The 22,463-nt window shown below is 42.5% G+C and overlaps 1 protein-coding gene across 2 annotated transcripts in view; it reads right to left on the bottom strand.

Moving 5' to 3' along the window:
• The window catches only part of TRAF3 (TNF receptor associated factor 3), a 109,711-nt gene that overhangs the window by 69,406 nt on the left and 17,842 nt on the right, over positions 1-22,463 (bottom strand). For both annotated transcript variants that reach the window (XM_070593337.1, XM_070593338.1), the window contains exon 2: positions 584-715. The gene's annotated coding sequence lies outside the window, so the exon portion shown is untranslated. The remainder of the gene's footprint in view (positions 1-583; positions 716-22,463) is intronic.

Below are 22,463 nucleotides of genomic sequence, written 5' to 3'. Positions count from 1 at the left end.
GTGACCTTGATTTAATAGGCGATGATTCAGGTTCACCCCCGGTGTCCACGGGGCACTTAGCTCCTCTGAAAAATACCACAAACAGGTAGAAGTGTAGCTGTCGAGCCAGAATTTATCTCGACACTCAGGCTGTGTGCTCTGGTGCCCAGGGCACCGATCTCTCATTGCAGCATGTGCGTGGCCCGAGGGGCAGAGGGCATGCCTTCCCCTCCTCTGTGGAAGTCTCCAGCACACTGAGTAGAAGTTCAATAAATGATGGAAGAAAGAAGAAAGAAAACGTAGGAATTTTTTAAAATACGAGTTAGAAAGCTCTATGCCCATTATTATGATAGACTTCTCTCTTTGTGTGTGTGAAGAAGATTGGTCCTGAGCTAACATCTGTGCCAATCTTCCTCTACTTTATGTGGGATGCCACCACAGCGTGGCTTGATGAGCAGTGCTAGGTCTGCGCCCAGGATCCAAACCTGCGAACCCCAGGCTGCCAAAGCAGAGCTCTAGAACTTAATGACTATGCCACTGGGCCAGCCCATGATAGGCTTCTATTTGATAAAAGGAAAGCAAAAACAATTAACTGAGAGCAAACCTCTTCTGTCAGGAAAGCGATCCTTAGGAGAATAGAGAGCCAGGAGCCAGGTTGCTGATCCTAGATCTCGTTCTGATCTGCTTTGGAACCTTAACCAAGTGGCATAACTTCTTTGGGCCTCAGTTTCATCATCTGTAAAATAAAGGGAATAAATTAGATGAAGATTCTTAACAGAGGCCTGTAGGTGAGTCACGGTGATATGCCCACTCTTGTGAGCCTGAAAAGTTAACTCTACCTTCAAGTTTAAAGTCTACACTATATGATCAGAATGTTTATTAACAAAGAGAATGAATTCTACACAAATGTGAAATGTTCTCGAGGAAGCTGGCCGGGCCCTCCCTTAGGAGCTCTCGCCTCAGCAGCCATCATCGTCCCCAGGGCAGCTCAGACCACAGGCTCCCCAGGCAGCCAGGCTGTCTAGATGCCTTTTACAAAATATTAACAAGCAGATATTTCAGACCTATGGAATCAAGATATTGATATAGTTTAAATGCACAAGGGCAACTGGTTTTCAAAGAAACTATGCTACATACATTTCTAACAAACAGCAAACAATCCTTTGGTAATGAAGATAACGCCTTTGTTTATTATTTCCACAAGTGTGGCATTTTGAACGTGGGTCTTTCTAACTTGGGCCTCCCTCTCCAAAACCAACCATCATGATATCCTGGAAACAGAAATGGGCAGAGCTGCCTCCCTGAAGTCAAGCTCTCTTAGAGAGCTCTGAGGTATGTTACTGGAAAGAAGCTCTTCAGATGGATAGAAAGCTCTGCCAAAACCACACCAGCACAAAGGGCTGAAACTATGCTTTGGGGATGTCGAGGACTGCCAGCCCTCAGGAGGCATGGACGTGCCAGCCCAGTCTACACCACCCACAGACTGAGGTATTGGGATATTGCACACACACAGGCTAGTTCCCCAACTTGAAGTACAAAACTCTCTCTCAACCATAGTCTGTTGCAAGGAACCAAGAGACCAAGGCAGATGTCACAAGAGAAAGAACTGAGCTGAATGGACAACTCTGGTAAATGAAGAGAAAGGATGTACTGCACACGGAAAGCTGAATTTATTTACACTAATCATGAATGCAGGCTCTCAGCTGGAACATCTCCCTTAAAACGCCACAAGGTTCAGAACCCATTCATAAGCTTTTCAGAAAGCATGCAGTTGCCACGGTAACCCTGACATTATATTTCTCGGCGTTGGACATATAAATTACCACCCATAATGCATTTAATACCGTTTGAGGCCACCAATTCATAGCAAAATAAATCTGAGTTCTGACTCTCAGCCTCCCTCTTTGATCAACAAAGAGGAGCAGCTGGAGGTAGTACCCAACTCACCCCAGGATCGGCACAGCACTCCACACATCCGAGAACGCTCATCTGAAGGCAAATAAGAACTAAGGAAATCAGATTTCATCACCCACCACCATGTGGTGGAGATTTATGTAAAACAAAATGTTCCATGCCAGATTAATAAAACTGTCATTGCTTAAGTTAAAGAAACAAATATATTACGTCCATATCTACATCTCTGGAATCTATGTTTAGCAAGCCAAAGAAAAAGCAGATCTCTTTAATCAATAATTTATTTAGAAGGCATTTGTCAACACTAAATAAGATAACTGTTCAAATGTCCAAACTGTCCTTAACAAGAAATTAAACTTTTATTTCTTAGGTTCAGAAAAGAGCTAGTCAATCATAATGCTTCATCTTCACTAGGGATATTCTTAAACATTTAATACATATTAAGCATGATTTTTAAAGTCCCTTACCTTCTCATAATCCATCATCTGAACACAGAGAAGAAAACAAAATTACCGTGCATAAACTGCAAAGGCATCTTCAATCTCACATTCCCAGGAAGCCCACTGCATCAGTAACTTAAGAGAGCTGCTGCAGGACATGCCTGTGCTAGCCACAGCTTTCACAAAAATCGCTTCCGTTCCTATCACTAAACAGCTAAGTCCAGGGGAGTATTACCTTCAATATCTCCTCCTTCAGATTGCAGGCCACAGTCGGCGGCTGTGAAGGGGAGCAAAAGATTTCACCACCAGTTGTTTCCATGTTAACAGAGACTTTGGTAACCGCTGCATTGCAGTCTTTCTGAAAGCTACCAACCTCAGAAGCAAGAGCGCTGGAGAGAGACTCCACGGCAGAGGAAGCTGCCTTTTAAATCACAAAGATTTTGTAAGGATCTCTTAAAAAATGTTGCAAACACCTGGAGGGGCACTTCTAGATCTCCAACCTGTTTCCTACAGGCTGACTGGTTTGTGGATTTTACTGGAGGATGGCTCTGACAATTTATTGTGCTGGGTAAGAATGCTGAAATTAATGAAATGTGCATGATGACACACCATCTTTAATGCTCAAGTACTCCCTGTGAGAATCCTGCACATCTGCTGCTTAACATCAGCTTTAAAGCCCCTACTGAGGAGCTACTGGGAACGAACTATAACTTTCATTCCAGAAAACGCAAGTGCAGTAAGCACTTCTAGTTCCTCTGTGGGCAGCAATCACCTTGAACACCCAGCTACCTTCAGAGTAAAGTGAAAACCATTATGTGGTCAGAACACTTGAAATATTAAACCATTGACCATATAACCAAATTCAGAAAAAGAGACTTAAAATAGTAGCATGCTTACTAAGTGATCTTTAATTTTCATCTGTTCATTCAATACATTTAGTGAGCATTAACCACATGCTGTCTGTGAAAGGACATGAGTAAGCCAGACCTCACCGTCCTGATAGTTACAGGCACTCCAGTGAGGAAAACAAAGGGAGAACAGTCCTCCCAAGCGCGAGGACTTGTATGACAAAGAGGGCCAGGACACCAAGGGAGGCAGAAGTGGAGCTGGTTGGGGGATCCAGGACAAAGTTCTATGAGGAAGGAACATTTAACAGGAGCTAAAGGATATGCACTCAGCTGGGAAAAAGAAGAGATGAGGGGAGAAGAGGCTCAAAGTAGTGTACACGTTCCTTGGCATGTCCCAGTGAGTCCTCAGCAAGCGTGTGTGCAGGCTCTGTTCTGAAGCCCATCTAATCCTCAGAGCAGCCCTGAGCAGGCACTGCCACCACCACAACTGACAGATACCTGAGCATCCAGTACCTGAGGCATCCAGTTGCCCAAGCCACAGGGGACCAAGTGGAGGTGGCAGAATCTGACCCTAGCAGGACAGCTCTGTATTGTGCTATACCACTACACTGCCCTCAATAAATAACAGCAGTCTTCTTGCGATTCTGGTGACTACCTCCTGACAGAAATGACTAAGTAGCCTCCATTCAGATGTGTTTTGCTCTACTCTACACTTAGTACCCAGCCTGACAATGAACAGGTGCTCAGTCAAGGACTGAGTGAATGAAAAAATCAATTAAGGAATCTACTGGTCACTCCCTCATTCTAGTAGTCCAAAATGACCTGCAGTATCCGTGCAAACATTATACTGTTCTCTCTGATGAGAATCTTCTGCTTTGCCTTCCCTCTATCTGCCTAACTCCCTTTATACCTCAGGCTCCAGAATCTTCTCTCTGGGAAGTCTGCAGTGACTCCCTTCTGATCCCTAACAGCAAGGACCCTTCCTCTGGACTCCTGTCATTCCTAGTAGTTACCATGCTACATGGAAGTGACATTTCTGCATCTGATCCCTGCCAAAGCCCCTCAGGGGCAGTCACTTTAGTATCTGCAGCACACCACTGCGGTAGCTGGTGCTTGTGGAGGGCTCCCCATAGGTCGGCCACCATTGTTCCACACATGGAACTCACTTGTCCCTCTATGAGGTAACTACCAGCATCATCTCCATCTGACAGCTGAGGAGACTGAGGCACAGAGAAAATAAGTTACAGTGCAGGTGGGAGAGCCAGGACTCAAACCCAGGCACCCAGGCTCCATAGGCCACACACTAACCACCTGCTATACTGCTGTTTTAGGTACCTAGCAAAAGTTCATTACCACCAACTGGAAAAGATGATGCTTCCCTGGGGCTTTACTAATGGGAACGGGATGGATCAGATTGATGGAAATGCTGCCGCCCTCCTACCCTGATCTCCCCTCAAAAAGGTGAGATATGAATAAATGAGTATTTTAGATCAAACCACATGCACCTCATGTGCAAACCCCTGTCTGACTGGATAATCTCACAGCATGAGATGGATGATCAGAAAGAAAGGTAGAAAGAGGCAGCAGGAAGAAATTTCTCTTTGCCATCATTGTGCTTTATAGAGACTCACCAGAGTGGTTTAACAGACTCACAGGAACTTTTATCAAACGCCCCTGGCCACATTTAGGTGCCAGTCTGGGCACTCTCCACAGAAGAGTCCTCACAGAACTCTGCCTTTCAAATCAGGCATCAAGGCTGGTTCTCTGTGGCAGTCTCACCCCCGCCAGCCCGACAGCTGCAGTTTTTGTAGTACGACTCCTCCCCTACTGATCTGTCCGTCCAGGGCCCGTGGGCCCGTGGGCCAGTGCAGCCAGAATCCTACACTCTGGCCTGTGGGCATTGCCAGGAAGGTCTAGAGGCGCTAGCAGGGGTCTTAATCACGATTCTTGTGACTCTTGGAACAGATAATGCCTAGAGAGGAGGGGCCAACAGCTGGCCTGGGGCTGAGACCTTCCGCACACCCCCTAGCAACGAGAACTACTTTTAGGGTAGTGTGCACTGGGGAAGAGACTGATGAGGGGCCACCACGGCCAGTGGTGGAAGATCAGAGCGGGAGAAGGAGCATGCTGCAGGAGCATTCAAACTGCCTTCCAGGTCAACCACCTGAAAACTAAGGGCAGAGACAATGTTCAGTGCATGGGAGCCAGGTCCAGGGACTGTAACAGACCAGGTCCCCACTCACCTGTGGAGTGGCTTCCTGATATCTCCACTTTACAGATGAGGAAGCAGTAAGGCTGAAACAGAGAACTAACTTTTCAAGTGCACCACTAGGTGATCAAGTAACGCAGCTTGGCTGTTAGCTGTTTGGTGCTTTGGACTCAGCGCAACAATTCCTGGAGAGGGTAGGGCCTGGTCTCCTCACATCCTGCCTCCTCTCAGCCCACAGCATGGGGCAGAGCAGAAGGGGCACTCTGTCTCCCTCTGACACTGACTTCTCCCAACCAATCACTCGCTCTCTCTGCATCTGGGATTTCTTGTCTATAGGAAAGGAGTAAGACCTATCTTATAAACCTTAAAGAGTTGACTTGATTTTTAACTGATAATAATGCATGTGAAAGGTTCCTGCAATTACAAGCTTCTCAAAATGTAAGGCATAAATGTTACAAAATACAGCCAGTATTCACAAAGTACTCAATAATTTTTCCAAGCTTAATTCAGTTTAAATACATGACGAGAGACCTAAAGGGCTCTCACCATTAATTGGAATGACCATGGCAGAACCTGCTCCTCTATTAAACAGCAGTAATGAAATTCATAATCTAACTTAGGCTGGCAATTAGCTAACATCATTAATGTACATTTACATGAATTTGATACAAATTATGGATACATTCCTATAGGTCTCATCTGGACATTTAACAAAATACTCCAGAGTATCACTCTATCTTAAGGTGTTTATTACTTCAAAAACAGGCAACCTAGTTACAAAAATTACCATGGAAAAAGCCACAGGAGTGAGAGGTATACAGCCTAAAGGGAAAATACACAGGCAAATCATTCATAGTCACTCCCCGTGCTGCTGGGGCTAAAGTGCAAAGGGTGTCCCCAAGGAGAAGCAGGGAGAAGAACATGAGAAAAATATAAAATACAGACAGGAGTTAGTTGGCTTGGATATAGAACAGACTTAATTATCTACCAAAAATCCAACAGGATACTTATTTGATAAGATCCTGTGGTGATCATTAGATGTGATCTGGTCTTAGGAAAGAAGGATATTACAATTCTAGCTGTTTCTCCGGCAACAGGGAGTCCAGGGGCTTCAAGCATGAAAGAAGAGTCACCAGGTCACCAACAAAGGTCAAAGAAGACCCAGTTACAAGTAGCAAAGCCTCCTGACAAACATAAACGGGAATCTGAACAGTGTAGGTCAAAGACATATCAATGCCAATGCAAACTCCTAGGTATACACCCAAGAGAAATGAAAAGCCGTGTACAAGAACCTGTGCACAAATGTTCCTAGCAGCATTATTCACAACAGGCAAAAGAGGGAAACAACTCAAATGTCTATCAATGGACTAATGAATACATGAAATGTGGTACAATCATACAATGGAGTATTATTCAGCAACAAAAAGGAATAACCTGTTGCAACATAGATGAATCTTGAAAACATCATGCTAAGTGAAAAAAGCCAGACACAAAAAGCCATATACTGTATGATTCCACTTACGCGAAACGTCCAAAATAGATAATGGTTGCATAACTCTGTGAACATACTAAAAACCACTGAACCAGACACTTAAAATAGGTAAATTATATAGAATGTGACTATTTCAATAAAGTTATTTTTTAAAAAGTTGACACAATCAAGCCAAAGGCCAAACATCTGATAACTAACATCACTTAACGAGATGCAGATCACCATCTCAAAGAAACAAAAAAGGAAGATGTTAATACAAGAGTCTTCATTATGCCCCCCCAAAATGCATTATTTTGGGGGTGTCTCTTCCAAATAATTTTAAATAAACTTCTCACTGTTCAAAATAACTCATAACTGGGCCAGCCCTGGTGGCCTAGTGGCTAAGTTCAGTGTGCTCCACTTCGGCGGCCCAGGTTCTGTTCCCGGGCACAGACCTACACCATTCTCTGTCAGTGGCCATGCCGTGGTAGCGGCTCACATACAAAAAGAGGAAGACTGGCAATGGATGTCAGCTCAGGGTGAAACTTCCTCAGCAAACACAACTCATAACTGTTCTTGGTAACTTTTTCTCCCCAAAATCTCAGAGTTCAACAATTTTTCAAGAAGAAAACTCATTTCAACTTTAATGTAAAATATAAATCACATACATGTTCAAATATAGCACTTTGAAACACGAGGGAGGAGCAGCGCTAGAGAAACTATCAACTCCCACCCCCCACACAGTGCTCATCTGCTGAGTTCTTCCCACTGTGAAAGAAAGATGAGCACTTGAGTTTTTAAGACCCAGATATATTTACAAGACTTCAAATCAATACAGTCAAAGAAAACACATTCATTAACTGAACATGAAACTCGTAAGAACAAAAATAAGCCTAGGTATAAAATAAACAACTAACTGACTTATAGAAAGGCTACATCCTCTAAACCTAACAAAAGAGCTTTCAACTCATTCCCATAGCTGTCTGTCTATCTCAGTCTTCAACAATCCAACTAACAGACAGCAATGTGGTAACCTAAGCACAATTTTGTTATTGGCTAATATCGTCATTACAATATGTGTTTCTATTTTCCGCAGGAAGAGAATCATGTCTACTCACAATTCACAATGAGTCAACCAGTGTGTAAAATATTTTACATAATGGGAAAATTTATTGTGACCCAAAAGTTCAGTGCGTTCTCATTAAGTTACCAGAAATTACAGATGTGAAGATACTTCTGCTAACTTAACCAAAATCAAGAAAAGAAACTACTTTAGATATGCACACATTTTCGGTTTGGCAGATCTAATTCTTTTATACTACTGTATTTCAAATTACTCAGAATGGTAAAATTGTAGTTTAAATACTGAATACAGAAAATCTGCATGTTGACAACACAGGTAATTATAAATTGGTTTTGACACTGCGTCACTTGCTAGCAATGTCATAACCTGGCAGAGACAGCTTCAGTTTTTGTAAACATCCCTATGGTGAAATGGTTTTTCCAAAATTATGATACCATCTAAAGTGTTAATGGAGCCTTCCCATTGTGCCTCATGGTGAATAAAAAACGTGTGTGGAAAATCTTATAGTGATGTATCCATTTAACATTTTCCCACATATTACATTCAGTGTTTTTTTAAATAATCCCAGTGAAAGAAAATATTTAAGCAATTAAAACATACAAAACTTTTCTATTATGACCTTTTAAAAAGCCCTCAGTCTTCTATAATACTCTAAAAGCTACACTTGCAAACCGACATGTTTATACATGCAACACAGATGCCAAGATTTTAAACTACATAATCTATCAATACACACACACTCTAAGAAATCAAACATTTCCAATTCATAAATATAATACATCTGTAGCAAAGATAATACCACTGGATATTTTTCATGTTACAGGTTGTTCCCCAAAAAAGGATAATTATAAAATACAGAAGGAATCTCTTTTAAACCATTAAGTAAACTATTTGCAAATATTAACCACAAAATTCTGGGTGATGCCACTTTGTCCTGCCAGCATTATTCACTCATAAAACCCCAGAATGTGTCTTGAAAGAAGTTTTTACAATACAAACTCTATTCTTAATCATCCTCAAATATATCGCAAAAGACCATTCTGCTAAGTCTCTTTGAAAACTATAATATCTTTTATAAAATCTTAAAGACTGAAAGTGTGTTTCTAATTCAGTGTCATGGCTCATTAAATCTTAAGTCCAGTACCTTGGACAAATAATTTTAAAATGGAAGAATAATTTTTAATATACGTGTTCATCTGAGAGTTAATACATTCCATGTAATTTATCAAAGGTCACAGAAAAACTTTAGAAATAATATAGAGTGACATGTGCTTCAGAAACAAACTATTTAGTCCTATATCCTTTTTAAATGCTTGAAATATGCATATTTAGACATATTTCAGTATTGGCTCTTCATTTTCTAATAAAAAAGGGCAGGTTTTCCTGCAGCCTGGCAACTAAACATTTTTTCAAAATGCAAGCACCATTTCAGAAAGCAGGTAATTTTTTTAAATTAAAGATTTCTACCTACATCAAAAATGCATCTTAAACAGATTAAAATAAAACTATACTCATATTTTAAAAGTCGGGAAATGTACATTAAATCCATCTATTGTTGAAAACTCCTGGCCCAGCCGAGAGGGCAGAGTGTGAGACTGCAGACAGGTCAGTCCCAGCGATGAGGGGCTCAGACATGCTCCTCGCCCAGCCTCCAGGAGTGATTCCATACCAATGAAGGGGACAGAGGTACAAAGGGGCAGAAATGGGAGACAATGTCACACACATTGAGAGCCTCACTCTCTACTCCTTGAAGCCCCACAGCTAGACCCAAGGGAAGGGGATCCAGGATGATCCAGAACAGCCCTTCCTACACTCCCTGCCTCTCAGTGCAGTGCTCTTTCTGCCAGAGCCCTGTGTGCACACCCGAAGCAGTCAGCACCTGACCTGAACACTTCTCAAAAGCAAATGAGGGGTGACAGCAGACACCAGTATGCACCACAGCACTTTCTCAGTGTGTGCTGGTCACACACATTATGGTGGCCGCCCACCTCATATGGGAGGACAGGCACATATTTTCTTCCTCTGCATTTCCAGCACGTGGCATAATGCCTAACAGACATTCACTAAAACAGGTCCACGATCCCTTATCTGTGATTCTGAAATCTCAAAGGCTCTGAGAATATATTCATAACTCACTGGGCAGTCTCTTTCCCACTTAGTGTGAATAGTCATTTCCTCTGCTGCAAAAATCTTAGCGTTTGACTATAAGGTGCTGGCTAGGATGTTTCACGATATATGGCGTATTCACTAATTCCATTCTAAAATCTCAAAAATTCCAAAATCCAAAACACCTCTGGCCCCAAGAGTTATGAAGGATGGTTAAATGACAATACGACAAGCATTGGCTGAAATGGTGACACATGAGCCCCATTTAACGGCCAGGCAACGATAGCAGTCTGGATTAAAAGCCTAGATTTACACAATTTGTTCATTCTATAAACTTTCTGAGCATGAGGGCATCATAACCCTCACCAGATGCTGGATATACTAGGTTGAAAACAAGACTACAGCCCCTGCCTTCGTGGAACTTGTCAACTGGAAGGGAAGACCAAGAAGTAATAAACGAGCGCTCCTTGGCAAATACAAGCTGTGGTCGGGCAATAAAGGCAAAGAAGGTACCTATGCAGACACTTACAGAGGGGCGGCACAGCGGGTGGTCAGGGAAGGCCTCTGTACCTAGGGACCGAGGAAGTCAGCCTTTAGGAATGAGGAGTGCTGCGGGCCCAAACAGGTATGCCCTGACTCTAGGTATTCAAGACAGGTGAGGGAAGGAGCAGGAGCCACACAGTACAGGTCAGTCCACAAGGTTGACTGGGAAGTAAGGGGCACATGACCCAGTCACACAAATAAACCAATTACAAATCAAGCTCCCTGCAGGGCTTAGCCACGTCATCTGTCAACAAGAAGAGGGCCCAGACCTCTGATTTCTCACGTGCTCCATTCCAAGAAGCAACTCTGTGAGATGAATCAAACTGTTCACAGCACTTTCAACCAAGAAGGTTGAACCTAAATGGGGGGTAGGGGAGCCCCTGGACTTAATCATACTAAAATTGAGTAGAAAACAAGCAGGCAATGCAATAAATACGAAAGAAGCCGAATAACTTTTAATCACTACTGACTGTTAAGTACTGTAAAAGGTTGACTAATAGGACTACACTCAGCTTACCAAACCACCTTGCCAGAATAAAAGATGTGCAGCGTATTTGTTCAGTGTTTTGAGAGAACAGGAAAAAGGTTCAATAAAATGTCCTTGGAGGGTGCTGCATTTCAGGGGCCCTGCCTTCCTCCATATTCTTACCTCAGGAAGGGGTGGGAATCGAGAGGACTCCCATTCTACCTACAGACACCCGCAGCTTCCCACACTGGCCTCCCCAGTGCAGAATGAAGTGGCCTGCCAAGCAACTATTAAGATGCACAAATGGAGGGATATTTGGAGCAGCTGCAAAAGCTCTATTAAGGATAACAAAATGGGTGAGGGAATCTCAAACTCTTTAAGGTTAAACACTCACTTGGGTGAGATTTAACAACATAACAATAGAATACAATAATGAAGTGGCTTCTCAAACTTTTCCACCAAAATACCCTCAAAGGCACAAGCGAGAGAACCCTGAGGGTAAGCATTTTGAAGGAACTCAATTTATGTGAAGTCTTAGGTTTCAAAAATATTAAAAATTCACGCAAATTTTACTTTTAATTACATAACAAACCCTACAACACCCCTTCCCTCCTTGTCACTCTTAGCTTTTGGAACAGAGGCAATCTGAAATTTTCTCATCCTCCCACTGCAGAACGGAAGGCCTGCCAGTCTACTCTGTTCTCTCTCCTGATCCTATGAGAGATGCCTACCCTCCCCTCTGGCACTGGATCCCAGCCCACCCCCTCTTAGCCTCTCTCCAGGAACACTCCCACCAGAGCAGACGGAAGAGGTAGTCTGTCCCCAGCTCCCCGACCCCCATCATTCTGTCCAATTCAGAGTGAGCTCAAGGAGTTGGCAACACACACATCCCATTCTCCCCTGAAAACTTTCACCCACCACCCCACCACAGCCTTACCAACACCACTCTTGCTGAAGGCCCCAAACGCCTCCATGTTCCAAAACCCAGGGGTCAACTCTCACTCAACCTGCTTAATATCCAAGTAGCTTTTCCTAACTCCAAATACGTATCTCCAGCCCTACCTCCCTTGTGATTTCCAGACTGGCACATCTAACTACCAACTCAACATCTCCACTTGAGCACCCAAAAGGGATTTTAAAGTTAACAGGTCTAACACTGAACCCTCGGTGCCCCCCTCCTGTGATCCCCCTCTAGCAATGCCTGGCTCAGTAAATGGCACAATACAACTGCGTAAGTTATCAAGGCCTCCCCCTCCTCACACGCCCCACACAACTCCCTAGCAAAGACTGCCAGTTCCATATTCAAAATGTATCCCAAATCCAACCACTTCTCACCAAACTCCAAGCACACTGGCCTCCTTGCTGTTTCTAAAACAAGTCAAGCATATTCCCATTTCAAAATCTTTGTACTTCCTGACCCCTCTACCTAAAAACATTCTTCTCCCAAATCTTCACATGGCTCTGCCGCTTTGCTTCTTTCAGTCCCTACTCAGAATGCTACCTGCTCAAAAAGGCCTTTCCTGACGCTACTGGGAGAGTACCTCCAGCACACACTACCTCGCAAAGCCTGTTTCCTTGTCCTTCCTAAAGCCGCTCTTTAGCATTAACTGATACAGGTTTGTGGACTATCCCTCTCTCCCATTAGAACATAAACTTCACGAGGGCTAGAATTTGGACTCATTCACCACTGTGTTCCCAACTCTTGGAAAAGAACCAGACTCACAGTGGGGGCTCAATAAATATTTGCTGAATCTGTGTACAGCCTTATTTTGAAACATTTTTTGTTAACACGAAACCATGCATCCACTTACTCAACACTATTAACACAAGAGTTTGCATGCCCTAGACCTAGAAGTACACAGCAAACACATTTCACTCTATCCCGGCAGCATCACAGGAGCACAGGAAGACCTGGCAACAAGGTTCTCATCATAACACTGTATAAAATAGAGAAAATTGGAAACAACCTAAGTGTCCAATAATAGAGAACTGAATCAAGAAACTTTGACGCAATCATATAATCATCACATAATCAAACAAATAATAAAATACCAAGCTATTAAAAAAATACTTCTGTCCAACATGAGAATCAGATAAGTAATTTGAAATCTTCTAGTAGCCACATTAAAAAGGTTAAAAGAAATAGGTAAACTTATGTAATGTATATTATCTAACCCAATAGGAAATGTTATCACTTCAATGTGTAATCAATATAAAAAATTATTGATGAGATATTTTGTGCTCTTTTTTTCCCACACTAACTCTTTGAAATCTGTTGTTAGTTTACACTTACAGCCAATCTCAATCTGGACTGGCCACATTTCACATGCTCACTAGCCACATGTGGCTCATGGCTACTCTACTGGACAGCACAATTACAGACTGAGAAAAAGGAAAACATTCATGATATGATAAATGAAAGACAGAAAGTTATAGTTTGCAGAAATTGACCAAGTGATCCTAAAACACAGAAGCGAATGAATGTAAGGGACTCAAAATAGACAAAACAATCTTGAAAGAGAAGAACAAATTTGGAAGATTCACAATTCCTGACTTCAAAACTTACTACAAAGCTAAGTAACCAAGACAATACTGGCATAAGGACAGATATATAGATCGACAAAAGAGAACTTAGAATCCAAAAAATAAACCCTTACATTTGTGGTCAATTAATTTTTGACAAGGGACCAAGACCATTCAATGGGGGAAAGAATAGTCTCTTCAACTAAACAACTGGATATCCACACACAAGAATGAAATTAGACCCTTACCTCACACCATACACAAAAGTTAACTCAAAATGGATCATAGGCTAAAGGTAAGAGCTAACACAATGTAACTCAGATTAAAACAGGTGTAAATCTTTATGACCTTGGATTAGGCAATAGTTTCTTAGATATGATACCAAAAGCACAAGCAACCAAAGAAAAAGTAGATAAACTGGAATTCGTCAAAGTTAAAAACTTTTGTGCACCAAAGGCCACCATCAAGAAAATGAAAAAGACACCCCACAGAATGGGAGAAAATATTTACAAACCATATATCTGATAAAGGAATTGTATCCAGAATATGCAAAGAACTCTTATAACTCAATAACAAAGAGACACATAACCCAACTTTAAAAATGGACAAAGGATAGAACAGACATTTTTCCAAGGAAGATATCTAAATGGTCAATAAGCACATGAAAGGATGTTTAACATCATTAGTCATTAGGGATATGCAAATCAAAACCACAATGAGATACCACTTCATATCTACTGGGTTGTCTAAAATAAAAAACACAATAATAAGTGTTGGTGAAGATCTGGAGAAATTGAAACTCTCACACCTTGCTGATAAGAATGTAAAATGTAATGTCCCAGCTGCTTTGAGAAACAGTCGGGTAGTCCCTCAAAATGTTAAACATAGATTTATCATATGATCCAGTTACGTATACAACAGATACAAAAACTTAAGTTCTCACAAAAACTTGTACAAGATTGTTCATAGGAAAATTATTCATAATATCCAAAAAGGGAAAACAACCCAATATCCATCAACTGAGGAATATATAAACAAAATGTAGCATATCCATATAACGGAATATTATTTGCCTATAAAAGGAATTACTGATACATGCTACAATATAGATGAACCTTAAAAACATTACACTACGTGACCAAAATCGATCTCAAAAGACAATATATTGTATGAAATTCCAGAAATGGCAAATCAATAGAGACAAAATAGATTAATGACTGCCTACGGCTAGCGGAGGTGGAGAATGGGAAATGTAGCTAATCAGTACAAGGTTTCTTTGTGGGAAGATAAAAATGTTCTAAAATTACAAAGTGGCAATCATGAGATTCTTGAACATACTAAAAATGACTGAATTGTACACTTTAAAATTGTGAATATTATATCTGAATCATATCTCAATAAAGCTATTATTTAAAAAATCAAATTATAAAACAGTATTATACAGAACAATTCTATTTTTATAAAAAGAAAATATATGTATGCCTCAAAGACAGCTTAGAAGAGCCCATATAGTAGTGATCTGAGTGGGCAGGATTGTATTTATATTTTTTATCTTTTTATTTACCTATTAAAACAATTTGCCTGTAACTGAATGGGTATTCTTTTTTGAATAAAAAGGGCTTTTAAAAAATTTTAAGGGTGTTTTTTAAACTAAAAATTATTTAAGTATGTTCCTATTTTTGTAAAAATGTGTAAGATTTTGCCCCCAGTGATGAATGACATATACCAAAATATTAACAGTGGTAGGGCGGGCAATGGGCAATATTTGCATTTTCTAAACATTCTAAGCATGAACACACTGGCGTTTTTTTTTTCTTAAACAAAAGACATTCACACACACACACACACACACACCCACACACCGCCTGTCTTTTGGGGACACTAAAATTCTGGTAGGGGGCAGTGTGGTTCTTGGGAAGCTCAGCAAGAGAGAGTGAAGGTAAGCAGATGTCAGTCACGAGGATGATCCTTCTCTGAAATGAAGTCACAGGGACCCATGTGTTTGTTGCTAACACTGAGGGGACCAATCTCCCAGACAAGGTGTCCTGGGAGAGTCACAAAGCCCAGCTAAGGGTGGTGGCTGCGCCCTGAGACCACGGCAACTCTCAGAGGCAAAGGAAGGAGGGAGGCTCCAGTTGGACAAGCCCAGGTGGGGGTTGGGGGGTGGGGCCCTGACCTCCCAGGACTGGTCAGGACTCCTCAAGGATGACCCTGGTGCAAACAAGATCTTTCTGAAGGGCTCAGTTCAGAAAGACAACTGCTATTTGGCTGGAGCAGTATCCTCTTCAAAATGTTAGCCCATCTCATCAACTCTGGATGAAACCAAGAATCGAATCAAGAGTTTTGAATGAAGGCCTTCATCACCTTCCTACTGAGACCAAGGGTCTGACTTCTGCAAAAAACAGTCCACATACCAATGGTTCCCTGTTAGTGAGGCTTCAGGATCAGTCAAGAGTGCCCTCATTTGCTCAGAAGAGAACCAATACAGAGAGAAAGGAGCAAGGAGGCTCCAGTGAGAACCATGCGGACTCAGCAACTCAGCACCCCCTTAACTATCAGGCCATACTTCACTCCACTGCAAGGTACCAAGTGCATAATGACAGAACCTGATTCTCAACAAAAGGATCTAAGTGCATACTTACTGAAAAAAAGACTCAAGGACCACATACCAAAATGTTAATAGTGGGGGGGGTAATGGGAAAATTTATTTTATTTTTATCTTCATGCATCTTCTCTGGGTATACACACTTATAAAGTTAGGATACCTTTACCCAGCTTTCTCCTGTGTGACCCCCTTCTGGAAAGAGATGAGTGTGAAGGTTCTGTGTTCAGAGACATTATGTCACTGGGAATCCAGAACATCTACAGGTCTCAGGGCACCTGTTCTACATTTTCTCTCTCAAAGAATACAACCACACCTGGGTAGGCAGATTTTGATATAGTACACAAAACTGAAATTCTCCATGCAGAAGTTTAACAGTGGAAATACAGTTATTGGCTTCAACAAGAATTTTTCTGCCTTTCTAGAGATTCTCTCAAGTTCCTCAATTTATGGGATCACTGAAACTTCACAAATGTCTGCTGCTGATCAGAAAATGTAAACAAGTTATGAAAAGGACATCAACCAACCTTCAGCCTTAAACCAAGAATTCTGGACTCATCTGCACATCAAACACCATAGTGTCAGTGGTCTGTTAAACCATACAATCACTTCTGAGGGAATACTTCACAGTTCAGGAGAGCATCTTTCAGAAAAAAATGGAATACTTATGTCAATTTCTCACAATTAACTCTAATTATAACATTGACATTCTCCTACTCAAAAGCTTATGACAGTTCATGACCCACTTCAGAACTGAGTTCAAACGTTGGTATTTAAGAGGAGACATGATCTTTGCCCTCCCCTTCTCCACTCCCCACTACAGGCCCAGCTCACCCTAAGCTCCAGGCCTAGCCACTGCACTGTGATTTACAGACCAGTGCTCCCCTCCTGTCCTCTCTCTCGTCTTTGGCCCTGCCACAGCAACACCCCCACCCTCACCCCTGCTACCCTGAAAATCAAATGTTATTTATCCGGTAAAATGCCTGCTTAAATTTTAGTTTTTGTAAAGCATCTCCTGACCCCTTAAGCCAAGAGTCAGAGAATTTTCTTTTGTGATGGGCCAGATAATAAATATTTTAGGCTTCATGGGCCACTGACGGTCTTTCTTACATATTCCTCTTTGCTTATTTTTACAACCTTTTAAAAACATAAAAACCATTTTTAGACCGTAGTTTGCCAACCTCTGTTTTAAACACCATTACTCCCACACTGTACTCTGGACGTCCCATTCTATGATGCTTCTGCCTCTATTTCTATCATGATTACTACTACTACTACTCTATTATACCTTCTGCACTTTTCTGTCTTGTCTAACAGTTCATACTGTCTGCACGTCTGCCCCTCCTCAGATTACATGTTCTTTGAAGGGAAGAAAAATCTATTTCCATCCCCCACATCACTTACCAAATAATACTAATACATATAAAGAGCTCTGTCCATGAATCTTGTAAACTGATCTATTTTAAGTAGGGTGTACTGAATTTTAAATTGCTTATTTAAGCGTTTTCCATCACAAGTAGCTAAAGCACTTATTTTGGTAGAGACTTCCAATGAGCTTCTTGAACGCATGAAGATTGTCTGGAGTTAGATGGGGTGAATCTCCTTAGTTTAATTTCAATTAGATGAACTTCCAAGCCAAACCAAGTTTTCCCTTCAAAGATCTTGCTGTCCACACAGGTCTTTAAAATTCTATGCTGTAAAAGATTTTATGGTAAAACCTAAAAATAATCCTCAGGTGGTATACATTCAGTTTCTAGGGGATGTGTAAGCTTAAAATAAACCCTCAATCTTATCAACAGGCTCAAAACAATAAAAATTGAGACTAGAACTCAAGTTTTTCTAGAAACAACAATCCACCATTAGAGTATGTATTTTTCCCTCATTAGTAAAATGTACCTTCAGTACTTCCAGCTTATTACTTATAAAATGGCTCTATGTCTGGGATCCACCTGCTAGACAGATTCAGAAGTTTCTCTGTCACCAAAAATCATCTTAAATAACTTCTCAGCTATTTCCTCCTCTCAGAGGCCACCTGGGAATCCTTCTAACTCCTGACTAGTACGGGCCTTCTTTTATATTCATTTTCTATTTGGAAACTTAAGAATTTTCCAGCATCAGCCTGTGGCAAATAAGGGACAAGGCCGAACAGACCTTTTGTACTCACTTTCCATATCCCGCTCATCCAATAAACTGGGCCAAATAAATACACTATTACTCAATTATGAACACCTGGAGTATACATTCTTTCATATCTAATGAAACACGACTTTGTTTATTTCAGACACGTCTTAAGGACCAACAGAGCATATAAGTACACTACCTCGACTTCCTTCCAGCACCAATTTGCATGCTGGAGTAACTATGCCAAAACCGTGGCACTAGTTTTCCATTTCCTTTTTTGTAGTAAAAAAGACCTACTAATTCACCATGCTTTGCTTCAAAAGCTTACTAACAAAATCAACACACAGCTACCTTTCTTTGCTCTATGAAAACATGGTAGAATACAAGCCAGCTGTAGGGATCAGAGAACACCCCAGGAGGCGCAGTCACTGCCCCTCCCCCTACCACCACCACTGCCTCGGCTCTTTTAATACTCCAAAAGGTGAGGAAAAAATAACTGACAGAAAAATCCCCTATGCAAAAACCCCAACTCTGCGGGAAGAAGGGTGGGTCCCTGTGAATCATCCGCTCCTCCTCCAAGTGAAATGCAGCCAGGTGAGTGATTTCTCATCTAAAGATGGCCAACATAAAAGGACACAGCACTGCCAGGAGGGCTGAGGGCACCTGCAGGAAACTGGTGACAAGAATCCAGGGCAGAGGGGCGGGAAGGCAGGCTCCAGGCCCCCAAAGGCAGCAGGCAGGGCAGGCAGGAGTCCAGAGGAGAATGGATGCAGCCCCTGGGCAGGCAGGTTCTTTGGGAAGAAGCCCAGAGAGAGGCCAGAGTGTCTCGAGGTGGGTCAGGAAAGGTGGTGCAGGGCCTGGCGAGGAGAAACGTTCTACTTCCTGAGTGCAGTGGGAAGCCACTAAAGGGTTTTCCATGAAGGGCGGGAGGCGATCTATGTGTCTAAAAGACCTCTCCCACAGCTGTGTGGAGAAGGGCCTGGAGTAAAGTGGAGAGACTGGTCAGGAGCCACAGGCATCAGGCAAGAGGCCTGGCCTAGGCTGGGGACCAGACAGGTGAGGAAAAAGCAGGATGCAAGACTGAGCACCGGGGACCAAACGGGAGGGAAGGAGAGGGATCAAGGAATGCTCCCCCATCTTCTGGCTTAAGGAACTGGAGGGGGATAGGAAGGAATCAAGAGTTCTATTGGGGACAACCAAGTGAAAACACCAGGTAGCCTCCAGTTGTGTCTGGTCACTCCCTGTCCAGGGCTCATGGACAAAATGATGCCTCCTCCTGCAGGTCCTGGTCAGCAAGCTCCTCCCAGACCAGCTACGAGACATGCCCCACTCTCAACCTTCCCCGGCCCTGCCAATCCCGCTCTACTCTGGAATCAGCATGTAAACTTCCCTATCTGTCCTCGAACTCTGCCTCACAACACAGGATTCATCACAACAAGGAGCTGCCTGCACTGTTTCTTGCCACGTCCCTGGGATTTAGGATGAGGCCTGGCACACACTGAGGACTCACTCAATAGTTGTTAAATAAACATATGGAGCTAAAGCTAAAGCTCAAAGAGAGTTATGGGTTAAAGATATAAATTTGGGGAACTTGGGAACCACAGCTGGAAAATTATTTTATTTTTCTAATGGCACTTACTCAAAAATTCCAACTCTGTCAATGAAAGTTTCAATGTAAATTACAGTATCTTAGGAAGGGTCTATCCAAATCAACTTGATGGACATGTGGGCTTCTGTCCCTGGCACTCTGACCTCCCAGTTCCCTCTGCTAATTTTAATACACACTTCTAGTACAATCTCACTACATTAAAAAGATTTTTTGTGGGGCCGGCCCTGTGGCCAAGTGGGTAAGTTCACGCGCTCCGCTTCAGCAGCCCAGGGTTTTGCCAGCTCAGATCCTGGGCGCAGCCATGGCACCACTCATCAAATCATGCTGAAGCGCCATCCCACGGAGCACAACCAGAAGGACCTACAACCAGAATATACAACTATGTACTGGGGGACTTTGGAGAGAGGAAGAAAAAAAAAAGATCGGCAACGGATGTTAGCTCAGGTGCCAATCTTAAAAAAAAAATAAAAAAATAAAAAAAGATTTAATTCTTAAGATCTCATTTAATGGCTAAAGACCGAATTTTTGTAGAAAGTACCTTACCTTACAAAAATACTAAATCTTAATAGTCACACATTCACTGGAAATCAAGAAAAGAACATCTTTGAACAACTTCTACACCAGGGTTTCTCAACCTTGGCACTACTGACATTTTGGGGCAGATAATTCTTTGTTGTGGGGGGATGTTCTAGGCACTATAGGATGTTTACAGCATCCCTGGCCTGTGCTCACTAGACGCCAGTAGCACTCCCCACCCACCCACTCCCAGCAAGTTTCCAGGCATTGCCAAATGTCCCCTAGGGGACAAAAGTACCACCTCCCCTCAATGAGAACAACTATCCTAGACCAAGTGGTCTGTGCTTATTATCAACGTGACCAAGGAAACAGGGATCACATTCTGTTAGGTTTGAAATGCTCACTTAGAAACAACTGGCCCCAATTACATCCTCTAGTGAAACTGAAAGCAAAACAGGTGCTTACACAAACCATCCTGGTGAGGTTTGGAACCATGACATCAAGAAATGCTGACATTTCCTTTGGAGAGAGTCTAAGTCTAAATCTGAGCATCTTTGGAAGGACTGCCTCCCACTCTAGGTGGGGGAACTCACCACCAAGCCTCTCCACTTCTACAGGTGAAGACTCCCCAAGTAAAATGCCTGGGGTGACCAAGGCCCTTTAAGGCACACATGGAAATGTGGCCTTGTGAAGCTGTTCTTAGGCATGTAAAACAGTGCAATCACAGAGGTGGCTCCCTGGTACCTCCACCTTCCCTGTTCATCAGCCAGGAGAAGCAGCCAACAGGAGTCTCAGGCAGTTATGGCTCAAGGCCCCACAGCATCCTGAGGACGGCTTGTCTGCAGTCCAGTGGTGAATCCCTACTCAAGGGACCTCCAGCACCCCGGAAGTCACGGACCACGAGCAGTGGCAGTCTCATTTGGGCATTCTCCTCTACCTGTCATTGTTTTCATGCACACTGCTCTCTACAAAAAAGTTAATACATCTCACACACTTTAAATCACTTGAGACATCTGAAGTATCAAATTCCCACATCAGTTTACCACAGAGTTTTTGAGGTTTTAAGTTTTTCCTCCCCATCTCAGAAGAGCATTCACACACAAAACAAGCATCCAGTGAGTCTCTTAGCCTTCCAAATGCCCCCGATAGGACTGGTGATGGTATCCAGATCAAAATTCTTGATAATAAGATCAAAACTAGTTGCCAATTACCTAAATTATCTAAACCAAAAGGCACTCAATATATATGTAAAGCAAATACTCCCATAACGGCCAAAAGGAAAGAAAACTGGAGACAAGTAATCAAGGGATTAAAGATATGTCAATCTCAATACAGATTCTGCTCTGCCCAAGGAAGGTCAAAACCTTTCCTTGGGGCCCACCTGGTGGCGCAGCGGTTAAGTGCGCACGTTCCGCTTCGGCGGCCTGGGGTTCGCCGATTCAGATCCCAGGTGCGGACATGGCACCACTTGGCAAAAGCCATGCTGTGGTAGGCATCCCACATATAAAGTAGAGGAATGGGCATGGATGTTAGCTCAGGGCCAGTCTTCCTCAGCAAAAAGAGGAGGACTGGCAGTAATTAGCTCAGGACTCATTTTCCTAAAAAAAAAAAACAAAAAAAAACCTTTCCTTGTGCTTCTCAAGAGTACAATAGTATGTAAGGGAGCCATGGGAATAATCGGCACACTTTCTTGTCCTAGAGGGTCAATTTTGATTCACAGAAGATTTTTAGTGGTCTGTAATATTACAACACATATTATATAGCAAAATGCAATTCATAGGAATGTCAGACAAAACAGACTACAAAAACCCTGTGTTAAGAACAGGCTGCTTCAGAATGCTGCACCCTTGGCCCTCTAAAAGGGTGCCAAGAGTCCCACATCCACTCTTCTGTTGCTAGAGGGGCCTCACAGTGGAAGGTTTGGGACACGTTGATCATCATCCAATAGTGCATACCGAAAACGGCCCAATTATTTTCCTAACCAAGGTCGGTCATGGATCAAAGGAATTCTGAAGAACACTTGACAGAACCC

Source organism: Equus przewalskii, chromosome 25 (assembly GCF_037783145.1).
Source record: "Equus przewalskii isolate Varuska chromosome 25, EquPr2, whole genome shotgun sequence".
NCBI lineage: Eukaryota > Metazoa > Chordata > Mammalia > Perissodactyla > Equidae > Equus > Equus przewalskii.
Note: the sequence above shows the minus strand (reverse complement) of the source record. Positions and strands in the feature narration are given on the sequence as shown.